This window comes from Lissotriton vulgaris, chromosome 3_2, assembly GCF_964263255.1.
Source record: "Lissotriton vulgaris chromosome 3_2, aLisVul1.2, whole genome shotgun sequence".
In the NCBI taxonomy this organism is placed as follows: domain Eukaryota; kingdom Metazoa; phylum Chordata; class Amphibia; order Caudata; family Salamandridae; genus Lissotriton; species Lissotriton vulgaris.
Genome location: NC_141690.1, coordinates 288,659,727 through 288,672,639, shown reverse-complemented (window position 1 = coordinate 288,672,639; position 12,913 = coordinate 288,659,727).

The following is a 12,913-nucleotide window of genomic DNA, read 5'->3' as shown; positions in this document are numbered from 1 at the left end:
AATTAATTAATTGGGAAAAATATTATTAATTGTTAAATTATATTTATTACAGCTAATGTGCTAATATATTTACCTTATTTGTTATTGTTCATTAATAATATTGCTAATTAAATAATATTAATTAAGTTTGGGTAAAGTAGTATTTTTAGTGTTTAGGGTCAGTTTTGAGTTTTTGGGTAAAGGTTTTTTTTTACGGTTTAGGGTCAGTTTTCAGTTCTTGGGTAAAGGAGTATTTTTTGGGTTCAGGGTCAGTTTTCAGTTCTTGGGTAAAGGGGTATTTTTAGGGTTCAGGGTCAGTTTTCAGTTTTTGGGTAAGGGGGTATTTTTTGGGTTCAGGGTCAGTTTTCAGTTCTTGGGTAAAGGGGTATTTTTTGGGTTCAGGGTCAGTTTTCAGTTCTTGGGTAAAGGGGTATTTTTTGTGTTCAGGGTCAGTTTTCAGTTCTTGGGTAAAGGGGTATTTTTTGGGTTCAGGGTCAGTTTTCAGTTCTTGGGTAAAGGGGTATTTTTAGGGTTCAGGGTCAGTTTTCAGTTTTTGGGTAAGAGGGTATTTTTTGAGTTCAGGGTCAGTTTTCAGTTCTTGGGTAAAGGGGTATTTTTTGGGTTCAGGGTCAGTTTTCAGTTTTTGGGTAAAGGGGTATTTTTAGGGTTCAGGGTCAGTTTCAGTTCTTGGGTAAAGGGGTGTTTTTTGAGTTCAGGGTCAGTTTTCCCTACTGTTGTACTCTCTGGAGTAGGAATAGAAATTTTTACCCTTATGCTATCCAACGTTTTATTTAATTAATTGTTAAAATATCAAATATTTATTTTATTTTTTATATTACTTACATTTTATTTATGTTATTCTTTTATGTTTGTAAATGTGTTAGTACATTAGAATATATTTCATTAATTTATAAATTCGTAAATTAATTATTAATACTTATTGTTCAGTGTATATATATTACATATTTACTGTATATATTTAATTAATGTATTCTTAATATATGTATTATTTATTACTTTTAAATATTATTAGATACTTTTAAATATGTTTATTTTATTTATTAGTCTTATAGACTTAATTTTACATTTATATATTAAAAAAAAAACGATATATTTAACATCGATATTTTTTACATCGATATTTTTTTTCTCGATATTTTTGTACTTACCATGTTGTAGATAGGATGTCGATATTTTTGCCCTCGATATCGTTGACTCGATATTCTTGTAGGTCGATATTTTTGTAGTCGAAATTCTGTCAGTGATTCGGTTATCCTCCACAAAGCTAACCAGTTGGTTGTTAACTAATTTCTCCACTACTTTGGCGCAAAAAGGCAGGAGGAAAATAGGACGAAGATTATCCAACTGAGTCATACTCAGATTGGCCTTTTTTTTAATGGGAACAACCTGGGCCAGCTTCCATTCCTCAGGCACCCAACTTTCTTGAAAAGACAGAGTGGCCAGATTGCCTATGTGGTCCCTCAGAAGTGGTAGATGACTTCTGAGGATATTAGCAGGGACAACATCCATGGGCGATCCGGAGTGGATATCCGAGATTATTTTTATCAATTCCTCCCGCGGAGGGACCTTGAATTCCCTGAGATCACCATTTTTCATAGGTCCGTAGCAGGGCACCCTAGCCGAGATAACTGCTGTAGGGCTCTGCTGAAAAGATTCATAGATCTTCTCCACTTTACTCACAAAGTGGTCAGCAATGTCTTCACAAATCTTGCTGGAAGGAGGGTCTTCTGTCATAGTCGCCGTAAGAGATGTTAACTCCTTGTAGATTAGAAGGAGCTCTTTGGATGAGTTATCAGAAAGTTCAATCCTCTCTTTGATATGATCCCTTTTCGCCTTTCTAATCAGGCTATGGTATGCCCTCAGGCTACTCCTATAGGATTCTTTGTGGGCAGAATCATAGTCTTTCCGCCACTGGCGTTCTGGGACCTTACATTTGGCCTTAGCTGCGCGCAGATCCTCATTGTACCAAGGGGCTGACCTTGATCCGCGTGCCGAGGCTTTTTGAGTCCAAGGGGCCACCTTATCCAGGGCCTTCGTTACCCAATCCTCATAATCCCTCCAAGCTCCCATGAAAGTCTTATTAAGCGGAGGGATTTCCAGGCTTAAGGCAGATTCAAATGTCTCATGGCTGAATTTCCTCAGATTCCTGCTCCTAGGTGGAGGTGGGCGTTAAGGTTTTTTTCCCTCTGGACAGGCCAAGTGCCATAAATGGAATTAGATAATGGTCAGACCATAAGATCCTAATAGGGGGGAATACTTTAATATCATCCCAATTGGCAAAAATGGGATCAAGAAGATGTCCTGCTTGATGAGTTGGCCTTCCATCGGATAGGCTGTTCATCAGGGCTTTCAGGGAGGTAATTACGGATTGTACCTCAGTACAGTTAGCATCCTCAAAATGTAGGTTGAGATCACCTACTATGAGGAATTTACTATGCCTAAGGGTTGGCTGAGTCACCGTTTCAAGGAGGCTTTACGCAAACTGTAAAGACCCCCCTGGAGGGTGATAAATAAGATAGCCCTTAATGGTACACTCCTGGGAGACTTTGATAGAGAAAAGGCCCGCTTCGCAATTACTAATCGACACTTGCTCCAAGGAGCACTCAAGTTCTATTTTATGAACAATAGCTAGCCCGCCCCCCCCCCCTTTGAATTCCTCTGTCAATTCTTTGAAGGCCATATAAAGACGGGAGGGCCTCCCGAATATCAGGAGCAGAGGCCTCATCCAGCCAGGTTTCCGTTAGGAACAACAAGTCAGGTTGATAGTCGATGAGAAAGTGAAAGATGTTCAGACTGTGTTTTTTAAAGGAACGGCAGTTCAGTAGGTACATAGAGAGTTGGTCCGCCCCCCTTACCATCTCTGAATCAGTGGTGGGGAAATGGTGACAACCTCTACACTTTTGGGGCATGCACGCAGGCAACATACCATGTGTACACGCTACTTTGGGTATAGTGTGTAGGAGAGCTAGTTATTCTCTAGAGTATCGCAAAACTCTTACCCGTTCTATTGAGTCAGACACAGGGGTCCTCGCCCCTGGCTGCGTCAGATTGTGGACGGGCGCAGACAGGCTTGCTTTGTGTGCGCCTAAGGCGCGCACTCGGCGCGCCCGCTGCGCGGTCACAGACCCATCCTCCTAAATAGGGATAGGTAAGCGGGAACTAGAGCGCTAACCCAAGCGCTGGAGATGCAGGAAGTGGTGGGTTCCTCACCCTTCTCTCAAACGCCCACAATGGACGCGGTGGAACGGGGCAGGATCAGCAAGTAGGTAAGGTTTTACCAGAAGAATTGCAGTGCGAACACAAAAGAGCAGTTACAATCAATTTAAGATGATTTTTAAAATAACAGTTCAGTCAAGCATCAATTTATTAAAAACACGGGCCAAATCGCATCGTGCTTCTCCCCTTAACAGCCTCGCACTAAGGCTGTCCCCAGAGTTCGCTCACGGAGATGACTGTCGCTGCCACTAACAGCCAGCATCCACAGATACCGGTGTCACTGCTGCAGGAAACTCATTACGCCCCAAAATCAGATAATGGCTTTGCAGCCACTTGGGGGAGTAACAGATTTTTCGCAGGGTATAGTACTTACTCCAGGGGGGTCTGTATCTTGATTCGTAAATCATTACCCTTTACGACGCAGACTGTGATCAAGGACCCGGAGGGTCGCTACTTACTGGTGGCAGGTTCTGTAGGGGCATAGCGACTACTTTTCATAAATGTTTATGCTTCCAATGTAGATACCCGTGTTTTCTTCGCTAACATTTCAACTCACATTGCTGTCTTGCCAATTGACTCCATCATAATGGAGGGCGACTTAACCTCACACTACTACCGGACTCAGACACCACGGGCACAGGACACACTACTAAACCCTGCTCCACTAGGGAACTACAGGCATTGCTGAGCACGCACCTTATGGCAGATGTCTGGCCACACTGGCACCCGTCTGCATCGGGTTATTCCTTCTACTTGGCCCCACATGGTAGCTGGTCCCGGATAGACCAATGGTATGTTACCCATGATCTGCTCCTCAACATACAAGAGGTGGATCATCTGTTGCACACTCTATCAGACCACTCACCGGTATTACTGTTGTTTATTCTACCCGCTGTTCTGTGTCCATCTGCGTCTTGGCGCTTCTCTACAGAGGAGTTGTAGACATTGTTTTTAAGAGTGAAATACAAGACGCAACAGTAGAATATTTTCAGATAAATACAGGCTCTGTACCTCGCTTTGAAACTCTGTGGGAGGCCTTTAATGTATATATTAGGGGCGTCTGTATATTAAAGCAGGCAGGGGTACCCCGCACGATACGCCGTGAGTTTGATGCTACCGAGCAGGAATTGCAAGAGCTGGATACCTGGACATTGACGGGTGCTGCACCTTCTCCATTGCATCCACGTTCTAAACTGCTGGGAGAGTTCCAGGAGCTGGCACAACGGGAGACAGCCTACTTGGGGAAATACACCTTTGCTAGAGTGTACGGGGAGAGAGGACCAGGACGCACACTTTCCCGAATGCTTACTCCTAGGCATCAAGCTACATACATTACGCAGCTTCAGGCCGCGGACTGTACTCATGTCATGGATGGCACCGCTATCCAGTCGAGCTTATTGTCATACTATACTAGCCTTTACACTACGTGCTGGCCACTGACGGGCGAAGCACTGATGGACGATCTGAATGAAATAGCGAAGGTGCGGGTAGAGAGAGGAGAACAGGAATTCCTCGCTTCGCCGATTGGCGCTGATGAGATTATTGAGGCCATTGATGGCCTGGATGGCTCGCGGGTCACAAGGACTGACACAGGCGAGTTTTACAAGGCCTATAAAGTGCAACTTGTGAAGTCTATGCAGAGGCGTGAGAGTCAGCAGAGCTGCCCCTCACTATGCGCGAAGCAATAGTAACCTTACTTTTGAAACCGGGAAAGCTGTCCGACAGTTGTGCCTCCTACAGGCCACTGTCCCCGTTGAATCAGGATTATAAAATACTTGCTAAAGTACTGGCCATGCGAATCTCGCTCCTAATTGGGCAGATTATATTTCAGTGAGGATTCATGCCGAACTGGTCAACTTCGGTGACCTTACACACACTATTTGCGGTCATCAATCAGATTAACCCTGCGCTTCCAGCTGCGGCAATATTATTAGATGCTGGGAAAGCGTTTGATTCCCTTGAGTGGGAGTTCTTGCACGCAACATTAAGCAAGCTTGGGTTTCATCGAAATTTCCGGTCCCTGGTATGACTTCTCTACACCAATCCAGTAGCACAACTGGGTATAAATGGGGTGTTATCCACCAGGTTCACGCTCTCACAGGGCACCAGGCAGGCCCACTTTCACCCCTGCTTTTTATTATTGCCATGGATCCTTTGGTGCGACGTCTGCAAGAGTGACATCTCCAGTCTCTTACTCGTGTCACTATATGCACACGATATCCTTTTATTTGTCTGGGAGCCAGTCCTGAATCTTCCTCCCATTATGAGGGAGGTGGTGCGGTTTGGTGCCGTCTCTGGGCTAGTTATAAACTGGAAAAAATCTGAAATATTCCCTTTAACTGACGCCACCACTCCATTCACACTGGAATTCCCACTCCGTTGATGTGATGAAACCTCTAGATACCTTGGGGAGACTACACATCACACGGCCTCGGAAGTTGTGCGACTCAATTATGGTCCGCTATAGATCGCCTTACTGAGCAAGTCGATCGCTGGATAGCATTGCCCCTATCAATAAGTGGACGCATCGCGATCATTAAGATGGTTGTGTTGCCCAGATTTTCATATTTGTTTTTAAACATTCCTATCCCACTCACGGTTTCCTTTTCTAATACACTCAGGGGGCTGCTAACACGTCTGATCTGGGCAGGACACCAGGCACGAGTAGGCTGGAAACACTTACTCAACCCTTTGAAAGAGGGGGGTTCGGGTGCCTGATTTCTATTTATACAATTTAGTGACACAGACCCATTACGCTTATTTCTGGTACCATCCTGATGCACGCTTGCAATTCCTGAAACCCAAACACGCACAGGCCCATCCATACCCCCTTTCAACCATCTTCCAGCGCTGACTCAAAAGAACATCGGCTGAGATCCACACCCTGCAACCACGAGCTGGGCCTAAGGGTGCCTGCGCAGATACTTGGGTGCAGGGCAACTATACTCCTCGCACTTGCCGATCCTCAACAACCCCATGATATGCGCCCCGAAGCACTGATGCAACTGACACTTAGCCGCTGTCACATACAAAGCATCGGGGGTATGTTTAAGGATGGACATGTATGCACGGTTGCGGACTTAACGGCAGATCAGGATGTGACCATGTTGGACCGCTTTTTAATACATAGAACGCGAATGGCAATTATCACTGCATTACGTGCCGAGACGTAGGGACCTGTGGAGTTCCCCCCACTCACAAAAGTTATTGCTGTGCCTGATGGGGCGCCCTTAGTGTCTAGACTGTATCAGCAAGTGCAGGCAATCCGGCCATTAATGGGTGGTGGAGCACGTGCGGCCCGGAAGAGAGATGTAATGCAACCCATGACTGAAAAGATGTGATCCTACTGCTACGAACAGACGCAACTGGTGTCAAATAATTATAGGCACAAACTCCTACATTTTAAATACCTGCATAGACTACGTGACTCCGGTATTGCTTGCAAGGATGGACTGTAGTAAGCTGGACTGTTGCCAGCGATGTGCAGTGCCGCACGCTGACTTTCTTCATTTAGCGTGGAATTGCCCCGCAGTGCAGGACTACTAGGAAGCAGTGTCTGGGCATGTAAGAAAGTGGCTCTATATATACTGGACCAAAGTAAGGGACAGTGTGTATAGAATCCCCAATCCCCAGAGGTATAACAGAGATTAAAGCCAGATCTGACCTTGCTCTCTAAAGTGTTAGCTTGGTCGAGCAGTAAGGCAGTATCATAGGACAGTGTAAAGCATTTGTTGTACACACTCAGTCAGCCAAAGGTTTCACACACTCAAGAACTGAACTCCAGGCCAATTGTTTTTAAATCAAAAGATATAGTTGTTTTATTTTTAGAACCAACAGGTATCAAAATATACTTTTCTCAATATGAGTGACTTTAGGTAGTTACTTTGCAGAAAGGCAATAAACTTTGTAAGCACAATAGTTACAGAGGTTGCAGTAGGCAGCACAATTCTAAACACAATTTAACATTGAGCTCAATGGGTTTTTCTACATAAATGCAGCTGATTACTTTAAGGATGACTTTTCTAACCACTGGACTGGATCCTGGATTCAGTCCCGGGACCTAAGCTGTAAACAGTTAAGTAATAGCGTTTTGGTTACAGGTGTGATTTTTAACCCCTTGCGTGCGGGGCGTATTCCCCGCCTGTGCTGACTCCGCCTTGCGCGGGCGGAGTCATGACGGAACGGTTCCGTCATCAGCACAGCTCAACCGACGCTGATGACGGAACCGTTCCGTCATCAGCATGGAAGGGGTTAAAGAATATAAATGTATTTTCAAAGTTGACACTTAAAAACTTTTCAGTGAAAAAACAGCAATGTTGTCCTATGGAAGGAAATTCAAGTCTCAGGTAAAGTAGGTTCTCGTTACTTTTGTAATCCAGTACTGGACTTCTAGGTTCAGCACTGGGATCTCTACCTAAGACAGGTAAGTAATTACATTATAGCAGTAGGTACGATTTTTAAGGAATATTTGTAGTTTGCAAAAATACAAATTTCACAGAAAAACAGTCAATGGTTTCCTACGGAAGAAAATTCAGGTCACTGGTAAGTACAGTTATAATTACTTTTGCGGTTCAGTACTGGGCTAAAAGGTACAGTACTGGCTCCTCTCCTGATTCCAGGTGAGTAATTCGGAATTCGTTATGCGGCTGATTTTAGATGAATATTTTAAAGTTTCAAAACTTCACACTTAGAAGATTTTTCGAGTCAAACCAGTCAATGTTATCCAATGGCATGTAAGTGAGTTACCGGTTTCTTGGTGAGTACTCGACTGGTGAAGTTAAGGTTCCGGGCATAGACTCAGGGGTCCCCCAAGGTCAGGTAGGTACAGTTGGTTCACGCTCAGCGGCACAGGGGAGGCCGGGTGCAGAAGTAGTTAGGCCCAATGTTATCCAATAGGGGCAGGGGGCCTCCGGTTGGTGGCTGCTGGCTCGCAGGCCACGCGGCTGTGGGAGCTGAGCTCCTGGTCACTTACTCAGGGCAAGTGGGGAAATAGAGTAGGGTAGTAGTTGCACTTCCAGGCGCACTCGGGCAGCTGGGTGCAGGGTGCTTTTGAGCCGTCGGGCACTCAGTTTTATCCAATGGGAAAGTTACAAAGTGAACAAAGGCTGCAGGCTCTGGGACGGAGATTCTTCAGGTGCGACCACCACTTAGAGAGGTTAGTTGGGATCTTGGAGAAGAGGTAGGTACCCCAAAGGAAGGCACAGGCGACCGTGGGGCGCCGGGTGCAGGGGTGTCTTTTGGCATCGGGAAATCTTAACCTCAGCTGGTCGCGGTTGGAGGGGTTCCTGGTTCTGAGGCTGTAGGCGTCGTCTGGGTCGTCGAGGAGGGTCTTTGGGCACTGGACTTTGGGTCCCAGTCGCCGGGGGATGTCCTCGTGGTCTTGGTTCACGCGGGCACAGGCCGGGCTTAGCGGGTGCAGAGTGAGCTGGGTATTGTTGTTGGAGCAGAGCCTCTGCTCATGGGAGTCCCAGTCTCTAAGAGGGTCAAGGCAGGCAGGTCCTCCGGGGTTCCTGAGGTTGCTGTCCGCAGGAGACGCTGGGATTAAGCTGGAGCAGGTTCAAGGATCAACAGGCCGGTAGCACTGGGGCCAAGTCAGTTGTCGTCGTCCTTTTGTTAGCAGCTGCATGGCAGGTCGTCCTTCTTCTTGTTTTTCAAAACAGGATCTGAGGAAGTAAGGTTCGGGGTGCCCCTAAATACTAAAGTTAGGGGTGTTACAGGTAGGGCAAGGGCAGGGACCAATAGGTCCCTGTCCTGGGGTGGGTACACCCCCCAGTCTGCTCCTCTCCTGTGGGAGAGGGGGCAGGAGCCTAGCTGTGATTGGGCAGGGCTCCCCATCTTCAAGATGGCCGGAGCCCGTGGTCGTGCTTCACCTCGCCTCTCCCACCTGTGGGGTGGGGTTGGCACAGGCTTGCACCCCCCCTTCCTGACGTAGAGTTTCCCGCCAGTCTTCCCACCAGAGTGGGGTCAGAACTGGTGGGGGCCAGTTGCTGAGTACAGCAAGTGGTTTGGAGAAGCTCACAAAGGCGGCATGCCTCTTGCCTATCTTGGGGGAGGAGACCTAGCACCTCGCCCAGGATGTGCATTGTTGCAAGCCCAGGAGAGCGGGGGGCTCTCCACCCAGGGGTCCAGCAACATGTCTGCTGTGTGGCAGCCCAGGCAGCCTCTCAGACCAGACGTAGTTTGTAGGTTAGGTTTCAGGGAGCATCTCTAAGATGCCCTCTGGTGCATTTTACATTAAATCCCACACTGGCATCAGTGCGGGTTTAATGTGCTGAGAAGTTTGATCTCAAAATTCTTAGTCTTCAGTGAAGCCATCATGGTGCTGTGGAGTTCGTAATGACAACCTCCCAGCACCATATACTCTTAATGGCAGCACTGCACTTGCAGTGCCCATGAATGGCCCTGGGCACTGTAGGGCCACAGGGCTCATGCACCTGTGCCCACACCACTGGCATAGGGCACCCAGCTAGAGGGGTGACTGATGGATGCCAGGGCAGTGAGCTTGTGGTCATGGCACATAGGAATGTGTGCCATGTCGACTCTTTGTTTAGTTCTGCACCTAGACACTCAGCCTGCAAGGCAGTATGTGGGTGTCAGGGTGCAGGGCCTGTCAGATCTCGCCCCTAAACGCCAAGGAACCACAACACCCTCTCCGTCTTCTGAGCACCGCAATACAACAATAATCTCGGAGGGTCAGGATGAAAAACTACAAATCCCGGCATGCCAAGAATCGCGTCACGCAAGAGATGCTGAACCCGCCGTAAACCCGGAAATAAAGACTGCAATGTAACTATCGGCGGTGCCGATAATTCCGTATTTGTTCCAAGGTGTAGGCGGTAAGCTGTGGATGCGGTAAGCCCTTGGATCTTTGTTTCTATTTGTCCCGGAACTTGCAGAAGGCTCGTTGGGAGCTACGGACGCTCGAAAACGCAGGGAGCGTGTGTTATTGACTCCTCGTAATTCTCTCGGCTGAGAGAATTGTTCAAGTCTCACCTTTCTGACGAACTTGGATATTCAGACCGGGGACTAGTACTTATTCCTTTTGCATTGCGCAGCGGAACTGCGCTGCCCTCAGACTATATCAATATCAGGAGATATGATACATATTGACTATTTACTTGACTATAGAAGCATTCAAACTTCTATCATGCAGACACCGTTAAGGAAGGATTAACCCTGTGTGCTTTATTTGTTTTCTCCACAACTTTGTTTATTTCTCTTTCAAGCAGGAGAAACGAGTGAGGGGTATCAAGTTCGAGGGATTATGTTACTGCTGTGTGCGCATCCATGAGATGGTATGTGTGGAATGTTATGTGCATATAGCGTAGTTGTTGTTTGAAGCAGGGTTCCATACAAGATCTTTTGTTTCCTTATACAGTGAAGCAGAATCCCTGGTATCACCTTGAGTCTCTTCTCCTTGCATCAGTTCTCGCTATTTTCTTTTCCAGGTATGAGGAAGTGTATGTAGTAAAGGCCTTGTAAATAAGTAAGAGAAGTGTTAGAGTAAGGTGGGTACGGGGGGATTGGTTCTAATAGCCTGTTCTTTGTCATTTCAGATCTCCCTCCCCGCTGTCCCCTTCCTTTCCCTCTCAGGTGAAACTGCCTTAGTGGTCTGTGTCTTCATCCAGACATTGGGGCAGTTCTTCGGGGGAAGGTGTGGGTTTTTCAGCACAGCTCGGAAGAGACATAAGCGGAGCCTGACAGGGCCCCTAAGGGTGGCACAACAAGTGCTGCAGCCCTTAGTGGTCTTCTCTGGTCACCATGCCCTGGGTACCTAGGGTACCATTTACTAGGGGCTGACAGGTGGCCAGAGATGCCAATTGGGTTTGAGGTTCAATACAGTTTTAGGGAAGGAACACAGGCCCTGGGCCCCTGGTTGGCAGGAGCCCAGGGCACACTCAGTCAAAGCACATCAGCAATTCAGCAAAAAGTTTGGGCACCCATGCAGAAAGAGGGCACTTTCTCACAGGGCACCTTGAGCAAATGGTTGAAATTGAACTCCTGCATACACCATTATTGGCCCGGTTGGGGCATGTGTTCCCTTAGTCCGGGGATAAGGCGTTTCACTGCAATTGCTTTAATGCTGGTGAAAAGGCAGGTCTCCCTGAACAGGGGTGGGGCCCTTTCACCACAAGTGGGGGCTTAGCTCCGTCACATGAAGTACTGGGATACAACTAGAGATGTCTATGCATCGTTATCATCACTTGTGTCCCGTCCGAAAAACATTTGGCAGCCGCTCCATTCCTATTTGCTAACTCACCCGGAACTCATTGATTGAAAAGTATTGAATACTAATAAGATTGTTAGATTAACCAACCTGTGTGGCACACCGTAATGATCAAACTGTTTTTGTTACATGAGCCTGTGTTGTTGTTCCCAAGTTAATGGTTGTGGAACTGCTGCTGATATTTGTGGCCAATTGTTATATCCCTAACTGTCAAAGATTGGGTCAAATAATCCACACTACGTGCATAGTGTAACTGTTGTGTGATTCCTTGAAAAATGCAAAAAAATAATATAAATTAGAACAATTGAAGGGGTGAGAGGGGTGGGGTGTTGAGCTACAGAGGACTTGCTTATGTAGTACCGCTTAGTCGGATCGAACACAAAGACGGACAGCCACTCAGTCTGTCTACGGTAGACGCTGTACCGCAGCGAAATGAAACCAGAACTAGAAATAGACTGGACGTGAGGCACGGGGCCACACACTAGACTGCGAACCCGGGGAAAGCACGGAGCATGCGCCCGCTGATGCTTGCAAGGTGTGCCATTGGAGTCGCTGGGTGATTACTAGTGTGTGACAGTAGTAGCGGAGGACATGTCAATTAAGACCAGTTGAATAAATGGGAAGAAAAATTGTAACCACATATATCCCAACATGCTATGAAGTGATAGGAGGGAAAAAGAGAGACAGATGTTAGAGAGGAGAAACCTCTGAAAACACGAGGAGGTAGACAAGGTTTTAAACGAGTCCATGCACCCACAATTATACCGATTGGTGGATAGGCATATTTAAACATCGAATGCAAGAGAACAGGCAATTATTTTTAAATTGAGGCAGCCGAAGGGTTGCGCTGCAGAAGTATGTTTTAGATGTGGAACGCGTCAAGTACTAATAGATTCTAAAGTGTTGCAGAATATATACATTAGAAATACCTTTTGGAGGAAAGAAAGGAATTCAGAGAATTGCGTTCCACTCATCTTGTGTGTTTAAACCATGATTGATAGATTGGCAGTTAAAAATCCATTTGTGACCATAAGTCGGGAAAGGTGAACCAATATAGGGGTGAGATCTGCATTTCCCCTACAGTGGAGCTGAGGAAGGAGAGACGAACACTGTTGGAGAGAGAGGGTGAGAAGAGCGTAGACCCCACACTGGGTAGCCGAGGATAATATACTACAACATACGGGCCAGTCGCTGGTTTCCATACAGTTTCGACCCAGATACATTGCTGCAAATGTGCAGGTGGGCATTGCCTCTGAAGATTGTGGTTTTATGTATTTCTGATCCTGAAAATGTTGTGAAACAAAGCTGAGATCTTGTGTAGCCTTACCAAAGAGATGTGTATAATGTCTTATACTGCTGCATTTTGTTATCAATAAAAACAGTTAAAAAAAATCCATTTGCATTCAAGTCTGTTCAGGATCCCTTGGTTGTCACCACCTCTGGGTTGTGGGCGTAAAACGTCAATTACTT